Source organism: Electrona antarctica (assembly GCF_951216825.1).
Source record: "Electrona antarctica genome assembly, chromosome: 23".
Taxonomy (NCBI): Eukaryota; Metazoa; Chordata; class Actinopteri; order Myctophiformes; family Myctophidae; genus Electrona; species Electrona antarctica.
In genome coordinates this window covers 12,568,409-12,586,886 of record NC_136804.1, presented here as the reverse complement: position 1 = coordinate 12,586,886, position 18,478 = coordinate 12,568,409, and the positions used below count along the sequence as shown (strand labels likewise).

General features: G+C 43.6%; 1 protein-coding gene across 4 annotated transcripts in view; it reads left to right on the top strand.

The window, feature by feature from the left end:
• The window catches only part of grip1 (glutamate receptor interacting protein 1), a gene marked incomplete at its 5' end in the record, with an annotated part of 77,733 nt that overhangs the window by 22,596 nt on the left and 36,659 nt on the right, over nt 1-18,478 (top strand). The gene's annotated exons all lie outside the window — the stretch shown is intronic.

The window sequence follows — 18,478 nt, the reverse complement described above, 5'->3', positions numbered from 1 at the left end:
CGCCATCTATAATAGAAGACCATCCACGCGCGCGCGCGCACACACACACACACACACACACACACACACACACACACACACACACAGGGCGGCGCATGCAGGGCTCGACAGTGCGACTAGGTACTCGCATTTGCGAGTTAAAATATCATCGTGCGAGTTGTCAAATTCACTTTGTAGCACCCGTGCGACTACAGCATTTGACCGTTCAATCGTGATAAAGACAAGGCTCTACAGCAAGTGCACAGTCTATAGTCGCGGTTCTATACCTACATTTATATTTATATAGTACGGCGGTGTCGTTCGCCAAAAAGAGCAGATCTACAAGCTAACAACGTGTCGAGACTCAATGCAGCGTTCATTTGAAGATCTGTCCCTTTTGCTCCCACCGCCCCGCCCCTCCATGTGTTGCTGCTCAGTACTTCTCTTCCCTGTCAGCAGCGAACGCAGCAGGATAGCATGATAGCACAGAAGGAGTTGCTATGACCCCGACACGTTGAATACTATTTGGAAAGTTTAATGTTCAAACATCACTCGATAACTTTTAACCAAACGTGGGTGAAACAGCATGCGGCCGTGCACGCAAAGAGTGCACGTGTGCACGGATTCTACCAAAACAACCATCGCTCAGCACCTCGCTTACAAAATCGTGTGCGCAGCGCAAATGATAATACGAATGACCGACTTGGCTGGATACATATTAGTCAGTAGCCTGCATAACGAGCGACGGAAAAAAGGCAAAGATCCCCCCACCACCTCCTTCAACCACGCCGAGGTGTATATGTACGATGGTCTGAACTGAAGCAGTCAAAGCCAAGGAGAATGTTACAATACTAATTCACCATCGAGTAGCCTGCGGTGCCCTGCACCGAATCTCACACGATAGAACATCCATCCATCCATCCATACATGAGCAACATAAAATGAATTGATTATCCATCTATCTATCCATCTATCCCTCTATCTATTTGCATAAAAAACGAATAGACTATCAGCATAAAAACAAATTGATTATATAGATTATATAAAAACAAACAAATCCAGATGAATATCAATATTGTGATCATTTCTGAAAGATATTGTGATAATAATATTTTTTCATATTGCCCGCCCCCTACCTCATATCACTGTATTAAAGAAAAATCACACCTGTGTGAAGTGAGGGGCGCTCTTAACATCATACATCATCATGAATCATCTCATATTGGCCAATCAGAATGCCTGTTGCCTGTGATTGGTTAGCTGATTTGCTCGTTTACATATGACATACATTGTCCTTTCAATGTCAATGGCGTTTAATGTTTTGATGTTTAATTTACGTCATATTTAGCGGAATTTTGACCTAATTTCTCCTTTCATTGTCAAGATATTGAGACGTGTGGGGACTACAGCTGTATATAGGAGGGGCTAGCGCCCCTCAAAAACACATTATTTGATAACTTTTCATCGTGCTCCTAAAATAATTTGTGTGCTACTAGATTTTTCAACTTAGTCGCACACGTGCTACTTGGAAAAATGCTAAGCGTCGAGCCCTGGGCGCATGTGTGTTCACACTTAACCTCAAAGGTATCCAGGTGATGAGGCCCAGGTAGTTTGTGGCTAATAATAGGGAGGAAGTGTTTGTGGCTGTGGCTGTGGAATGGAATGTTGGCAATGTAACACACACACACACACACACACACGCACACGCGCGCTAGTGTAAACACTTTGACCACCATGGGGGAGACTCTCTATCTCTCTCTCTCTCTATCTGTTAAACAAAGTTTAAACAAAGTTTAACAGATAAACTTGGGAAATTGTGTAAGCAAACAAAAATCAAAGTAACACATCAGAATGTACAGAGATTAAAATACATCTAGAGGTGCAATAGTTCATAAAATAGTTAATCTAGGCCTATATCAATAATATAAATTGCAACCTTTGCGTGACACCGTTTTATGGAGTATAAAACAGGGCTTACGCGGTTAAAGGGATATTTCACTTTCAAACAACCTGCAATTTTCAAATGCTTCCGGTCATACAGTCTGGAGGATGGAAGCTCTTTTGATGATCAATCGATAAAGCGGCAAATCGTGTTCTGGCTTGGATACATAAAATACATATCCCCTTATATCTATACTGTATTGAATGGCTGGCTCTCAACTCAACTGGCTTCTGCGAGAATCAGTTGAGTTGAAAAAATGTCATTTGAAGTTTTTCTTTTTTTTTGGCGGAAAGACTTAATTATTATACTGCTAAGTAGAGACGTTGGGCTATATCTTGCGCCACCCCTTATCCCTAAACTCATTTGCCATTTTTTACTATTTAAAAAAATCCTGTAGATCGGCTAGTTGAACTATTTTAAAATGTTTTTCAAAATAGTGAAAAATGGCAAATACGTTTAGGGATAAGGGATAAGGGTGGCGCAAGATGGAGCCCCTAATCTGCTAAGTATAGGAAGATGTTCGTACCTAAAGCTTTAAACCAAATATGAAACGGTGTAGCCAAAAATCACCTTTTAATATTGAATATTTGAAGTACAGTGTAAAATGAACATGAAGAGTTAAATCATTTCTCCTTTACTCTCCTTCAGTCTAACAGCAGATAAATGCTGAGTTATTTCACTGTCACTCACTACTGATTGTATCATCTGGAAGAGAAATTATTAACCTTCATTTGATTCCAGTTTTTCCTCTTTAATAATTCAATGATTGTCTAGTAGTAGATGGAGGGATGTTGTGGACCTTCAGCTGACTTGTTTACAGTGGTGGAAAGTAACTAAGTACATTTACTTAAGTACAATTTTGAGGAATTTGTACTTTACTTGAGTATTTCCAATTTCCAGTACTTTTACTTCTACTCCATTACGTCTCAGAGACAAAATTTGTTCTTTTACTCCACTACAATTATTTGAAAACTTTAGTTTACTATAGTTACTTTGGACATTTTAATTTTGACTAGAAAACATACATTAACCACTTCAACCCTATGTACATTTCGGCCATTTGAACACTGTGCTGCATCACGACGCATTGTGAGCTTGTAGATCAGCTATTTTCAAAAGATTTTGTACACATTTTGAACTTGTGAAATGGGCCAATCTGCAATATGAGCACTTTCACTTTTAGTACTTTTAAGTACATTCTGACACCGATGCTTTTCTACTTTTACTCGAGTACATTTTTAATACGGGATCGTCCACTTGTAACGGAGTACATCTACGTTGCAGTATTTATACTTTTACTTAAGTAAAACATTTGAGTACTCTTTCCACCACTGCTTGTCTCTTGAACGGCGATCATTTCTCATGTAAAGTGATCACTGGATCTGAGTGATTCTGCCACAATACATCAACAGCTATTAGCTTCATCCACTAGCTTGGTGTATTGTGTACAGCTATTAGCTTCATCCACTAGCTTGGTGTATTGTGTATTGTTGAGTGTTTTTGCTGTTTGTAATATTTGTGTCCAGTGAGTGTATTAGAGTTGCCAAGAAACATGTATTGTGTTGTTCCTGGCTGCTGTTGTATCTTTCCTGTGTGTTGCGAACATATACTGCATATGTCTCTCTCTCTCTCTCTCTCTCTGTGTGTGTGTGTGTGTGTGTGTGTGTGTGTGTGTGTGTGTGTGTGTGTGTGTGTGTGTGTGTGTGTGTGTGTGTGTGTGTGTGTGTGTGTGTGTGTGTGTGTGTGTGTGTGTGTGTGTGTGTGTGTGTGTGTGTGTGTGTGTGTGTGTGTGTGTGTGTGGTCAGAATAGCGTGTGATTCTATATGAATGTTGGCTGGCTGAACCATGCATGCACTCACACACACGCACGCATGCACACACCTACAATGCATACTACCAAATCCAGCCAGTCCAGAGTCAGTCCTATAGCACATACTGTATACCCCAGCCTTTATTTGCCCTGGGTGAGGGAATCGATGAAGGGACCCAGAGTCAGATGCCATATTTTTCCTAGGGCTGACCTACTACAGACACATCTTCAATACCTGCTAGGTCTGGTCATCTGTAACCTCGCATCACCAGACTTTCCACCTCGGAGGAAAGCCTGGTCTGTGTTCCTAAATCGTCCGTGTGATCCGGTCTAGGAGTGGTTTACAAATTACACCAGATGATTAAAACTAAAATAAATCAAAATAAACCTGCGTCGCCATGGAGTTATGGTCCCCCTGTTTGTTTTTAGACTCCCCGTCGCTACGAGTTGTAATAAAATATGGATATACCAAACAAACTATTGCAAGAAGTACTTGAAGAAACAAAGCAAGCAAGTAGCAAGAGGAACTGGGCCACGTGCCATGTAAATCTACCTCGGCAGGGTTCAAGACTAATGTTGGCCCGTTGTCCACCAGTGGATGATAACATATGATGATAACAAAAAAAGGCTGTTATTTTTCGCTAAAAGCAGTCCAAATCCAAAGCCAACTCATGTCCAATTTACTAAGTCCAGAGGATTTAAGTGGTACTTAAGACCAGATGTTTACGACCGAATTGCCATTGTAATTTCTGAGCTTAGTTGACAGCACTACCGCAGGTCATCTGGTCATCCTCTCAGTCACACAAACATGCTGGAATAGGATAAACACAGCAGAAAAAGATGGAGAACAGATCTGATCTTGTCAAACTGCGAAATGCATCAACCCTATAACCGTCACCCCTGAGTCAACACTACAACTCCAACAAAATACACCATGACAGCAGAGAGAGGCTCTGTAAGCTTAACACTCAATCCTATCTTTCAAGACAAGTCAAAATGTAAGAGATAAAAACAAAAACAAGCTCCGGTGCTGTCAGTTGACAAACCAACGTCAACTTTGCAACATGCCCAGACGTGCGACCCCTTTTCTGTCCCTTGAACCACAGGATGAAAGTCGATAAGAATCTGTTTTGTCAGTATAGGGTGATATTTAGTGATATTTTGTGGTTAAGACAAAGTTTTGTTAAAGGTTAAATCACTATATTCTGATAGTAATCATTGATAATGGTGTATGTTCAGTAACAGAGGTCTCCCGGTCTCTCCATCTCTTTAATACAAATAAATTAATTTTACATTTGCAGGTAGTGTACAGTAGGTAACAGCATTTTAGCCAATCAGGATTGAGTAGCCAATTATGGGATTTTTATAGTGTTCCAGTTCCAATTTTGTCTTCTCATTTCTGTGTCATCACTTACAATTCCACTTGTTTAATCTGGTATCCTGACTGCGTTCTCTATCCTGATTCGATACAATTTCAGAAACTGCATTCTGTTACAAGCTGGTGACACTTGGAGACTCCTAATGAACACTAGCAATGAGTACTATCACAATAGAGCTTTTTAACATTTAACCAACGAAAATCACTTACTCTACCTTTAAGCAGTGGGTGACATTACAAATATTTTGTGCATGCTGCACCATATTGTATTAGTGAGAAGAGAGAGAACATAGGTAGAGAGAGAGCAATGGGAAAGATAGAATACAGGTTCAATTGAATAAAATAAAGATATATACATAGAGATAGCATATATGAAAGCAGGTATACAGGTTCAATTGAATAAAATAAACACACTTGTTCACACACACACTTTTGGCAGCAAGATTTTATTTATTCATTTGTCGATGCATTGGAGCAGCATGTACATTATGTGTTTAAATGGTGACAGGTGGGCCTGTAATGGTATAATATAGTTTGGTATTGTATATGTACCTCAGTTTTGAAGGCATGGATTCGTTTTTTCAGTACAGACAAAATAATGCATAAAATAAAATGTCTTGTAATTTATTGCGACCAAAGGTTGCAGTTATGAAACCTTGCATTTTTGTCACGACATCTAACTCACAATCCCGCCACTCAAAATCCCCATATACGGGAATGTCCCCATATATGGTCACGCATTGTGACACGTCTAGTCACGTCTCCAAGACACGCTATACATGGCCATGAACCCTGATTGTGATATCACGTCTAGTCACGTCTCCAAGACACACTATACATGGCCATGAACCCTGATTGTGATATCACGTCTAGTCACGTCTCCAAGACACACTATACATGGCCATGAACCCTGATTGTGATATCACGTCTAGTCACGTCTCCAAGACACACTATACATGGCCATGAACCCTGATTGTGATATCACGTCTAGTCACGTCTCCAAGACACGCTATACATGGCCATGAACCCTGATTGTGATATCACGTCTAGTCATGTCTCCAAGACACGCTATACATGGCCATGAACCCTGATTGTGATATCACGTCTAGTCACGTCTCCAAGACACGCTATACATGGCCATGAACCCTGATTGTGATATCACGTCTAGTCACGTCTCCAAGACACGCTATACATGGCCATGAACCCTGATTGTGATATCACGTCTAGTCACGTCTCCAAGACACGCTATACATGGCCATGAACCCTTGTCCATACCTGTTTTTCATTGTGCATTGGTCAAAGTTGATCCCATGACAGTGACGGCACTCGCCCAACAGTCTGCCGTCACCCAGGTGGATGCGTGCACATGCAGATCTGCCCCAACAGTACACCCTCCACACCCTCACGGAGGAGACTGCCGACGAGCGGCGCCGTCGTCTGGCCAGGGAACGCCAGAGGCGCCGGCGTCAGATGACGGGCCTGCCCCAAAGTTATTTGTGCAGCTGCGCCTGGCAGCCCGCAAAAACTAGAGTTCTCAACAGACCCGAAAATTAAGGCCTGGCCCTACCTGGGCCCTCATCAAACCCCATGTACATTCAAGACACTGCCCCCGCTGCCACCCTTAGATATCCATATATGGATCTGACCTCATCACACCCTGTACACTCAAGACACGCTTCATATATGGCCAGTCACCCTCAGGCGTCTTACTGGTTATTAACTTTTGTAATCAACGGTTCATGATTGTTCTTAACTTTTTGAAGGAAACAATGCAAAAAAATATATAAAGAACACCAATCAAAAGACTCACTCACACACCCTGGTCAAGTCCTACTTCTGTTCACATCCAAAGCACAATGTATCTTTGATAGAGGAGTTGACATAAGTTGGATAAAAAGTTAGTAATCCTACAGTGTGACAAACAGACTGATCCATTAGAACTGGTTGTGAGCGCACGCGCACACACACACACACACACACACACACACACACACACACACACACACACACACACACACACACACTAATAGCCTGTTGTTAAGGGGTTTGACAGGCTGTTGGAGTAATGAAAGGTTTCAAGCCTCTTCCCTTTTTGTGTAATTAGAGGGGTGTGGGGGTGTATGTTTTCTAGAGTGCGTGTTCCTTTGTGTTTCGGCTTTTTAAACCAAGGTTCTACAACAGAGCCCAAACACAACAAAACACACCAAACATCATAAAATGACATGGTAACTGATCCTAGAACAGTCATTTATGCATGGTGACTGATCCTAGAACAGTCATTTATGCATGGCGACTGATCCTAGTGATGGAGCAAACACATGGAACAGTGACAGATATAGACGTGTGTGTGTGTGTGTGTGTGTGTGTGTGTGTGTGTGTGTGTGTACACAGTGTGTGTGTGCGCGTGCGCGCACACGTGTGTGTGTACACAGTGTGTGTGTGCGCGTGTGTGTGTGTGTACACAGTGTGTGTGCGTGCGTGCGACAGTGCGTGCTGGGCGGGAGAATGTCTTGCCCCCTTCAATTATTCATCGGCTTGTTTCCATGGTAACTGCTACAGCTGGAGCAGCAGCCAGGGGGTGGGGCTTGGATTAGATTAGGCACGGTGGTGAAGTGTGTATTTTCCTGTCCCATCCTGTAGTTAGAGACCTCTTTGCGCGCGTGTGTGTGTGTGTGTGTGTGGGTGTGGGTGCGTGCGTGCGTGCGTGCGCGTGCGTGCAGTGTATGGTACAGACTACAGTAGTGTAGCTCCATCTGCCGACAGACTTTATATAGACATTCACATACTGCACACATGTATACAAACAACACATACTGTATCTCTGTGCAATATCTATTTATTATTATTTATTTTTAAAAGGTGAGTCAGACAACGTATAGTCCCTGTCCCTCTAAAGCACAAACCACACCAAAGGGTTGTTGGGACAAAACGTTTTTTAAGGTCAACCACACCAATGCACCTCCCTTTGTTGTGGTTGTTTTGGACTACAGGAACTCATGCCATTCTGTATAATGCATTTCGTGCGGGGTTCTGGTTTTCATACGAGTATGTTTGCATAGGCTACGGCGCAGGTTTCAGTTGAGGTTCTCAGAACCTAATTTCGGCACTGCACAGGAGTAACCCGAGTTCTGGGAACCCATGGGAGGCCAATGCAGTGCTGTTGCTCCGAATCGTGCACAGCAGCAGTGACTCAAGAGGCAGAGCAGGCCTTCTTGGGATTGTAAGGTGCCCGGTTTGATTCGATCGCTGGTGGATCCTCCTGCCATCCTGCTTGTCGTAACTGAGCAGTTTGGTGCAGGGATGCACCGAAAGGGACATTCTTGGCCGAAACTGAATACCGAATATAGGAAACAGTTGGCCGAATACCGAATAGCCGAATATGATTTAATATTATATCTCTTTTTTCCTACCATTGCTGTCATGGCTGTACCTTAAAGCTACCTGATTATGGCAAAAGGCATGATTATGGGTCCATAAAACATTTATTCAGCACTTTTGAATGCATTAATTGCATACACTATTCAGTGATATATTTTCGGCCTATTCAGGCCGAAACCGAATAGGCCGAGCCATTTTCGGCCGAATATTTGCTGCGGCCGAATATTCGGTGCAGGGTGCCTTGGATCGATGTCTCCGCCGTCGCTAATGTGTGTGTGAATTGGTGAATGTCCCACTGACTCCCACACATTGCCATGGTATCATGTAGTGGTGTCGCTAAGTAGTAGTGGTGTGTTTTTGCCGAGGTGTAGTGTTACGGTGCAGTGGTTTTGCTACAGTATGGTGTAGACTAGAGATACTGCAAATGTGTTACTGACCCAAAGTGTCATTTACTGCTGCAGAAACGCTGATTCACACCCTGGCTTGATTACTGCAAAACAGCTTCCTTTAATAGTGGATTCATCACTACTAAAGCTCTCAATAAACTACTGTGTACCGCATGTATAAAACTCTGCCTGCTCAACAGTACCCGCTTCACAGACCACAACATCACACTAGTCGTCCGTGACCTTCACTGGCTCCCAGTCAAACGCAGAATACATTTTAAAATTCTACTCGCCCCCTACAAGACCCTCACAGCAACCTAGCCCCCCTCCCCACCCCCCATCTGATCCCTTTGCTCCAGTGGCGCTAAGTCCGCTTACCTCCTGCAAACCCCCAGGATCAAGCACTGAACCTGGGGGTGACATGGCCTGGTTCTCCCCAGGCTCAAGCACTGGACCTGGGGGTGACAGGGCCTGGTTCTCCCCAGGCTCAAGCACTGGACCTGGGGGTGACAGGGCCTGGTTATCCCCAGGATCAAGCACTGGACCTGGGGGTGACAGGGCCTGGTTCTCCCCAGGATCAAGCACTGGACCTGGGGGTGACAGGGGCACTGGACCTGGGGGTGACAGGGCCTGGTTCTCCCCAGGATCAAGCACTGGACCTGGGGGTGACAGGGCCTGGTTCTCCCCAGGATCAAGCACTGGACCTGGGGGTGACAGGGGCACTGGACCTGGGGGTGACAGGGCCTGGTTCTCCCCCAGGCTCAAGCACTGGACCTGGGGGTGACAGGGGCACTGGACCTGGGGGTGACAGGGCCTGGTTCTCCCCAGGATCAAGCACTGGACCTGGGGGTGACAGGGCCTGGTTCTCCCCAGGATCAAGCACTGGACCTGGGGGTGACAGGGCCTGGTTCTGTCTAAATAGCAGTGGTTGTTAATAAATAATAAGAGTTCATAAATCTGAATGTTATTGATAAACGAAAAGGTTATTCATAAATAATGTTGTTGGTAATGGCCAAAAATAAAAGGGACATTGCCAATTTATAATAATGAGGAATAACTAATAATAAGGTTATTAAAACAGCCGGAGACCCATCCTTCTTCTAGCCCTCCATCCATCCATCCATTCATCTCTCTCTCTCTCTCTCTCTCTCTCTCTCTGCCTTTCCTCATCTCTCTCCTCTGCACCTTCACCCACCCCTCCTCTTTTCACTCTCTCTCTCATCTATCCTCTTCCTGCTCTCCACCCCTCCTCCTCTTCCTCCTCCCCTCCTCCTCCTCCTCCATTCGTTCATGCGGCTCTGTCTGCGCAACCTCTGTCGCACGCTCCCCCCAACACCCCCCCCCCCTCTCTCTCTCTCCTCGTCTCCACTCTGTGCCAGTGGTTATTCTGTAGCCACTGCCCCCCCCCCCCCCCCCTCTCTCGTTCTCTCTCAATCTCTCTCTCTCTCTCATTTCATTCTCGACATCTCTCCTTCTATGTGTCTCTCTCTCTCTCTCTCTCTCTCTCTGTCTGTGAAATGAAGAGACGCATCGACAGAAACCTCTGGATGTTTGTGTGAACAGAAGCCGTCTCTCCTACAGCGGAGAGGAGGAGAGCAGGAGAGCAGGAGAGCAGGAGGGGTACAGTAAAAGGATGTAGGGGTCGGTCGGTTGGTCGTCATGATCGCCGTCTCATTTAAATGTCGCTGTCAGATCCTCAGACGCCTCAATAAAGGTAGAGAGACTATGTGTGTGTGTGTGTGTGTGTGTGTGTGTGTGTGTGTGTGTGTGTGTGTGTGTGTGTGTGTGTGTGTGTGTGTGTGTGTGTGTGTGTGTGTGTGTGTGTGTGTAAACCGCTGACATTGAAAAGAGATAGACGAGATAGGTTAACGGCAACGGAATGACATCTGCTTGTTTATAGCCAGTTTGTGTGTGTGTGTGCGTGTGCAGTGTGCATGTGTGTGTGCGTGCATCCATCCGCGTGTGTGCGCGCGCGTGAGTGAGTGTGTGTGAGATGACACGATTGAGAGATTATAGAATGTATATGTGATCATATATCAATCAACATGACATGTTGATTATGTTATGACATGACTTAGAACTGGTCTGTAGTAGTTTGCTGTAGTACTGCAGTACTGGCTTGATACTGTACAATAACTAGACTGATGTATTAGACCTAATGCAGTGCTGTAATACTTAGACTGATGTAGTACTTTGGTACTAGACTGATTTAAGTAAATAAAGCCTTGGGAACCAACGGTTCATCATAGGTCAAGAGGCTATCTGGTGTTTCTGTAACGTGGGGTTGTACATCCAACAGACTCAGGTTGTATGCAATAGGATTCTTGTCTTTATTTAGGTTCCCCCCCGCAGTACGCACAACGGTCGTTGACGGGGAAACTAAATAAAGACAAGAATCCTATTGGATACAACGTGAGTGCATGGTATTCTTTTCTATAGACTGTATCTTCCAGAACCGTGCACCCGGTACACTATTACAGGGGTTCTCAACGTTTTTGGCCGGGGACCCCCGGAAATGCTTTGGCAATGTCTCGGGACCCCCGCCCCGCCCCCTCCCGACCCCCAATATAAATTGACTGCTACAATAACCTTAAACCATTTTGGGCGGGAACCTCTTTTGATGTTTTAAGCATTGTTATAATTTAGCTATTGAAAAATAGCAGATCTACAAGCTCATAGCGCGCCACCGAGTGGCGCGCTATGAGCTTGTAGGTCTGCTATTTTTGAAAAATCGTGAAATTTAAAAAAAAAAATATATATATATATATATATATATATTTTTGAAAATAATTTGGGGACCCCCTAAAATAATTTGGCGACCCCCCCCGAGGGGTCGCGACCCACGGGTTGAGAACCCCTGCACTATTACATGGAATTACTCAACTGAGTGCTTGCTTCTTCTTTCTTCCTCGATGTACATGATCCAACAGCCATGGTGTACAAGCACACCCCCTGGACATGACACTAGTATGTCACAGGGACTTATGACGCTGAGCCCCAAGCAGGGAGGCATTGGTTGGGTCCCAGTTTTATAGCCTGGTATGACCCGGCCCGGGGGGAATTGAACCCCGACCTCCCAATCTCAGAGCGGACACTCTAACCTCAAGGCCAACTATAGACTTCATTTAAAGCCGCGATACGTACGATTCATGAGGTCCTACCCAGGATACGAATGTGTTATACCCTGCGCGAGCGCCGAAAGTTCTACTGTTGAGCTATAACGCAGAGCCTGTTTGAGAAGGCGATATATTTACCCTTGAGTGTTTTTTTACAATACCTCTTGTAAACCAATTGTAGTCCAATTGTAGTCCTATCTTGTTGTCACATGATCTAAATGTCCCAGTGGAAGAGCAGAGAGACCTCCTCCAAATACAGGAGTGTTAGTTACTGTATGTTGTATTTAGACAGTGAATCTCAAACTATTTAAACTAGTACCGCTAGTGTGGTATTAAACTAGTACCACTAGTGTGGTATTAAACTAGTACCACTAGTGTGGTATTAAACTAGTACCACTAGTGTGGTATTAAACTAGTACCACTAGTGTGGTATTAAACTAGTACCACTAGTGTGGTATTAAACTAGTACCACTAGTGTGGTATTAAACTAGTACCACTAGTGGTATTAAACTAGTACCACTTGTGTGGTATTAAACTAGTACCACTAGTGGTATTAAACTAGTACCACTTGTGTGGTATTAAACTAGTACCACTAGTGGTATTAAACTAGTACCACTAGTGGTATTAAACTAGTACCACTAGTGGTATTAAACTAGTACCACTTGTGTGGTATTAAACTAGTACCACTAGTGGTATTAAACTAGTACCACTTGTGTGGTATTAAACTAGTACCACTAGTGTGGTATTAAACTAGTACCACTAGTGGTATTAAACTAGTACCACTTGTGTGGTATTAAACTAGTACCACTAGTGTGGTATTAAACTAGTACCACTAGTGGTATTAAACTAGTACCACTTGTGCGGTATTAAACTAGTACCACTAGTGTGGTATTAAACTAGTACCACTAGTGGTATTAAACTAGTACCACTTGTGTGGTATTAAACTAGTACCACTAGTGTGGTATTAAACTAGTACCACTAGTGTGGTATTAAACTAGTACCACTAGTGTGGTATTAAACTAGTACCACTAGTGTGGTATTAAACTAGTACCACTAGTGTGGTATTAAACTAGTACCACTAGTGTGGTATTAAACTAGTACCACTAGTGTGGTATTAAACTAGTACCACTAGTGTGGTATTAAACTAGTACCACTAGTGTGGTATTAAACTAGTACCACTAGTGTGGTATACTATGCATTATGCCACGGACCCTCATAACTATCAGAGTTACCTGTAAGGGTCCATTTGGTTCCTAACTATCCATCATTTAACTGGACCCCCTGGAACGCCCTCAACTCACGGACCCCCGGGGATACCCGTACCTCACTTTGAGAACCACTGAATTATCATATTCTACCACGGTGGTTCTTTCAATCATTCTCATGTCAAGGACCCCTAAATTGATATGTATTTGGCCGCGGGCGTTTTTTTTCTGCCTTTATTTGGTACAGTAAGCTGACAGAAATGGGGTGAGAGCGACGGGGAGTGACACGCAGCAAAGGTCATCGGGATCGGGAGTCGAACCCGCAACATGCCGTCAGGCTGGATTAGCAGCCTAGGTGCCCGGACCGCTAGGCCAGCCCGGGCCAGGCTGAAAATATTTTGTGCTCATTATAAGAGATTAGATTAGATTATTTTACATAATTGTTTCAAAGCGTTGAGCTTGGAGATTGGGTATTTTTGAGTATGTGTAAGTGGTTAAGCTGTTCATTTTACTGGGGATTCCCTGGAACCCTCACAAGGACCCTTATGGGTCCCTGGGGGTCCCTGGAACCCTCACAAGGACCCTTATGGGTCCCTGGGGGTCCCTGGGGAACCAGTGCTCTACCATGCAGATTCAGGTATATTTTACAGCTTTAAGATTCTCAGAGAAATCAATCATTGAGGGTGAAATTACACTGGAAAATATGAACATGCAAGATCAATAAACGAGTGGTTCTCAAACATTTTCATGTTAAAACCCCCCCAAATTAACATGTATTTGGCCATGGACCCCCATCTGAAATTATTTTGCACCAAGAACCCCCATACCCTCATGCATTGTGAGCTTGTAGAATAGGTTTAAAGTGGTTAAATTGTTTTTTTTATGCTATATTAACTTAATATTTTGCTTGGGAGGGGGGACTGGAACCCCTTCCAAGGACCACTGGGGGTTCCTGGACCCCACTTTGAGAACCATTGCAATAAACAAAGTCAGTTAAAAGAGTTACCATGGGAAATACAACCGTGGCGTACAAATGTACAAACGGAGTCGGGGTAAACTCAGGTACTGGACGGTCCCTCAGGTCTCTTATGCTAGTGACTTATATTTTCTCTCTGCATTCGTTATACGTTATCTTCTCTGGTGCTGTTTTCTGTGAGGGTTTTCTGAGGATACGGATGCTGGGGTCTATATAGAGGTAAGACTATTGAGTTTTAGGTCATGTTGCAACGGCAAGAGATTCAATGAATCTGCTGCACACAAAATGACTAAAAGCAGTCTTTCCAAGATCAGACCTGGCATGAGTATAGTACAGAGTCTTGTAGTAATAAGACTGCAATAATAGTGCTTGACTGTAACACTTCTAACAGTAAGTTAAAGGTAGTAGTGTAAGTGATGTTCTTTGGGGTGCTGGTTTGGCTAACGGGTGGATTTTCATGTTGGGATACCGATTTTATACAACTACAGCGGTGCCGGTTGGGCACTGGCCTACTTGGAGCGATGCAAGTTGGAAATGCATGCCCCACCCAGATATTATGTCTATGCCCATATAAATGTCAAATATATATAAATATCCCTATCTGGTCAGCATATAACTCAATCCTGGCATCTGAGAAGCCTTTGACAGAGGTCTTCGTGCTTTGCATTTCATTGTAGCTTTACCTCATGAATGGCAAACACTGAAAACAGTCTTATAGCATAACAGATAAACTGCATGATAAGACCGATAAGCTTGGACCTGACCCTGTAGGAACGTACAAAGCAACTACAGATAACCAGGGATGACTACAATGGTAAGTGGGTACTGAGGCTGGGTGAAAGGCATACTGTTATAACAGCACCGAGGGCTGCTGGCAACACCATAGATAGAATATAGTTGGCTTGTCGGAGCCTGGAATTAGGCACATAATACTCTACGGAATATGGCCCTACCACAACAAGGCATTTTTTTTTACTCTACACCAAATCACTTCACTGAAAATAGCTGATCCACAAGTGAACATCGTTTCACGTGTCGTGAGCTTGTAGATATGCCATTTGCTGAATGTTTTCCCCAGAATAGCCATGCTAGGGTTCATGTGGTTAAATAAGTAAATGCAAGAGATTGAATAATGATTTTTTTTGTCCTCTGTATGACATGTTCTTTGCTGACTGTTTGCCCCATAATGAGCAAGCTAGGGTTCATGTGGTTAAATTAGTCAAATAAAGTGATTATGATGATGATAATGATGATGAATACTGAATAATTGATATTGATATGACAGTGATGATGATGATGATGATCATGATCATGATGATGATCATCATTGATTAAAGTGAGTGACAGATCATTCTATGTTTTATTCAAAAAAACAAAAGCTGGCGATTTTTCATTCTGTGAATCTATGGTTGGTGTCTTTGAAGGCTGATAACTGCAACGAAGCTACCACTTGGGAAGGGCTATCATGTTGAAATATTACCTATAGGGATATAGACCTTTAAAAAACAACATGATAGAACTTGCCATCTTGAGTGTCTCCGACTAGTGAAAATTCTGGTCTGGGCTCATGGACTAAGAGACACTTGGTGCATTTATAGATAGATGAGGATAGAGAACTCAGTCATACTGATTAAACACAATTAGACCTGACGTCGAAATAAAAAAAAGTCTTCTGAAAGAATATATATTCAAAGATCTGTGCCGCATTTTCACGATTTTTCAAAAATAGCAGACCTACAAGCTCGTAGCACGCCATGAGCTTGTAGATCTGCTATTTTTCAATAGCACCAAAAGAATGGGTTAAACACAATTGCAATTGGAAGTGATGACACAAAGCACTGGGCAGACATAATTGGAACTGGAACCTGATAAATGGGTACTTTCCTGATTGGCTGAAATTTGGTCACCTACCTCAAAATGTAACTATTTAAACTGGATTTCCCCAGCTCCTCTCCTCTCCGTTTGAAACCAGAAGGTACACATTTGATTCTCTTATAAATGTGTATGTGTATGTGTGTGTGTGTGTGTGTGTGTGTGTGTGTGTGTGTGTGTGTGTGTGTGTGTGTGTGTGTGTGTGTGTGTGTGTGAGAGATAGCTGCCCTACATTTGGCGGGGGGAGGGGAGTCTGGGGGCTTAGCTTTCATCTTCTGTTAGTTATGGTGTGTGTGTGTGTGTGTGGGTGTGTGTGTGTCGTGCGTGCGTGCGTGCGTGCGTGCGTGCGTGTGTGCGTGCGTGCGCACTTGCTGTGTTTAGAGAGAATGTGTGGTTCTATTTTCAGAGCGGTTACTGTACACTATTGGAATATATTATAATGGAATAGAAAATAATATCTATAACATGATCCGGTATATTATGGTGCGTTATACTACAGTATATAGTACAGTTAGTTCTACTATAATTATTCCATGTGGCAGCAGATTCATCAACTAGGAGCAGCTGGCAGCCACTGTTCAATGCCCGGGGACTCCAGCTCTTTAAGGCCAGTGCCTTGCTCAAGTGCACTGCCAGGAGTTTGTTCCTAACATGCGTGTCTTTTGGAGGGGAAACCACACGCGAACATGGAGACAGCATGCAAACTCCACACTCCCTGGTTTGAATAACAGGTCCTTCTTTCTGTGAGTTATCGGCACAATAAAATATACTCACTGTAGCGCAGTGAGCCAGCCTGGGAAGTAGAAAATCCCAGGTTGGATTCCCAGCCCCGGTGAAACTGAGGACGAGGAACGAATCGAGCACTGCGATAGTTCAGGCAGTCACGCGGCACGGCAGTCAGGCGGTTCCCACCCTATGCTCAGCCAAGCTCAATCACCCTTCAGTTTCATTCGCTAACAAGCTAGCACATACACCCTCGGCGGCCAATTGGGGTCGGCGGCCAATTACATATATTTTTGGGGGTCCTTGACATGAAATAGTTTGAGCACCACTGACATAGAAACATGGGGTTTTCAGAAAACATAGTCTGCATAGCTCACAGCAGCCTTGCTGCAGCCTGTCAGTGATCAAAGTCCCTTGGACCCCTTCACCTCCCCAGCCTCCTCCCTGTGACATTTAGTTCTTCACTATATGTTAAATGTTTGACTTCTGTGGATTGTATATTATTTAAAGGAGTCAATGTTAGGTTCATGTAATACCTGTCATATGTCTTGGGCTCTGCTTGGAGGGTGTTAGTGCTTCTGTGTCGTGCTTGCACAGATATTCAGTAGTATCACAGGAGCAGAGTCATTGCAACACTGCAGTATCATTGCAATAATGTTTCTTCTTGACGAGAGTGTCGTCTGACAGTGACAGCCATGTTGTTGGTGAAACGGTCGCATGATAGTTTGATTGGCTGAGCAGTGAATGCAGCGCTGTGCCAGACCTAGGCTAATGTGCCATGAGAACGCAGACTTGGGTATACTGTCTTTATTTCCATCCTTCTCCCTTTCACTCTATTCACTCCTTTCACCGATCCATCTGCATCCTTTCATCCTTCAATACCTTGCTTGTTCATTTCATTCTCTCTGCCTCTTTTGTGGCGGTGCAACCATTAATCAAACTAAAGGAATTTATAAATGGTTTTTTTTTCTTAACCCATTTAGGCCTGAGGCCGATTCTAAAAAAGCCTTCTAAATCCAGACCTACGTTTTCTGAAAAACTTCAAATATTTATATAGCAGCATCACATTTTTTACATTTTTGAATACTGTATATACTGTACAGAACCCCAAAATGGGTTCCCGGCCTGAGGGGGTAAAACAGAAAAAGGGGTTCCCACCCAGAATGCATTTTAAATACATTATCAGTTTTGGGGACAATCGATAAATAGGGAATATTACCTGGAGATTACCTTATAGACACTAGAGCTTGAATGGCCGGATGAGCCTCAAGTCTTCCCTAGTATTATTACAGTAAAGGGAATTGTGTGATTTGTTGCTTGTGTGGGACAAAATATATTCTATAGTTACCAGTAAGACGCTCTGAGGGTGAGAAGCGACCTCGCCCTGAAGCAACAGAGCTTTTTAATACGGTTAATAATATATAACAGGCCATGTATTGCGTGTCTTGAATGTAGAGGGTTTGATGATTTCAGATCGACATCGTCGTGATCTTCATATATGGAGACGGCCATATATGGAGCGTGTCACGAGGCGTGATGGACTGACAACCTTATATTGAGACGTGAGTGACGGAGCGACAGACAGGTTTTGCAGGTTTTCATAGTAAAAGTTACGTAGGGAAGCTTTAACTGCCTCAGGGGGAAAACAGCTGTTGGTGTCTTGAGTCAGTGGTCCTCCTGATTATAGATACATTACACATACTGTACCTTACA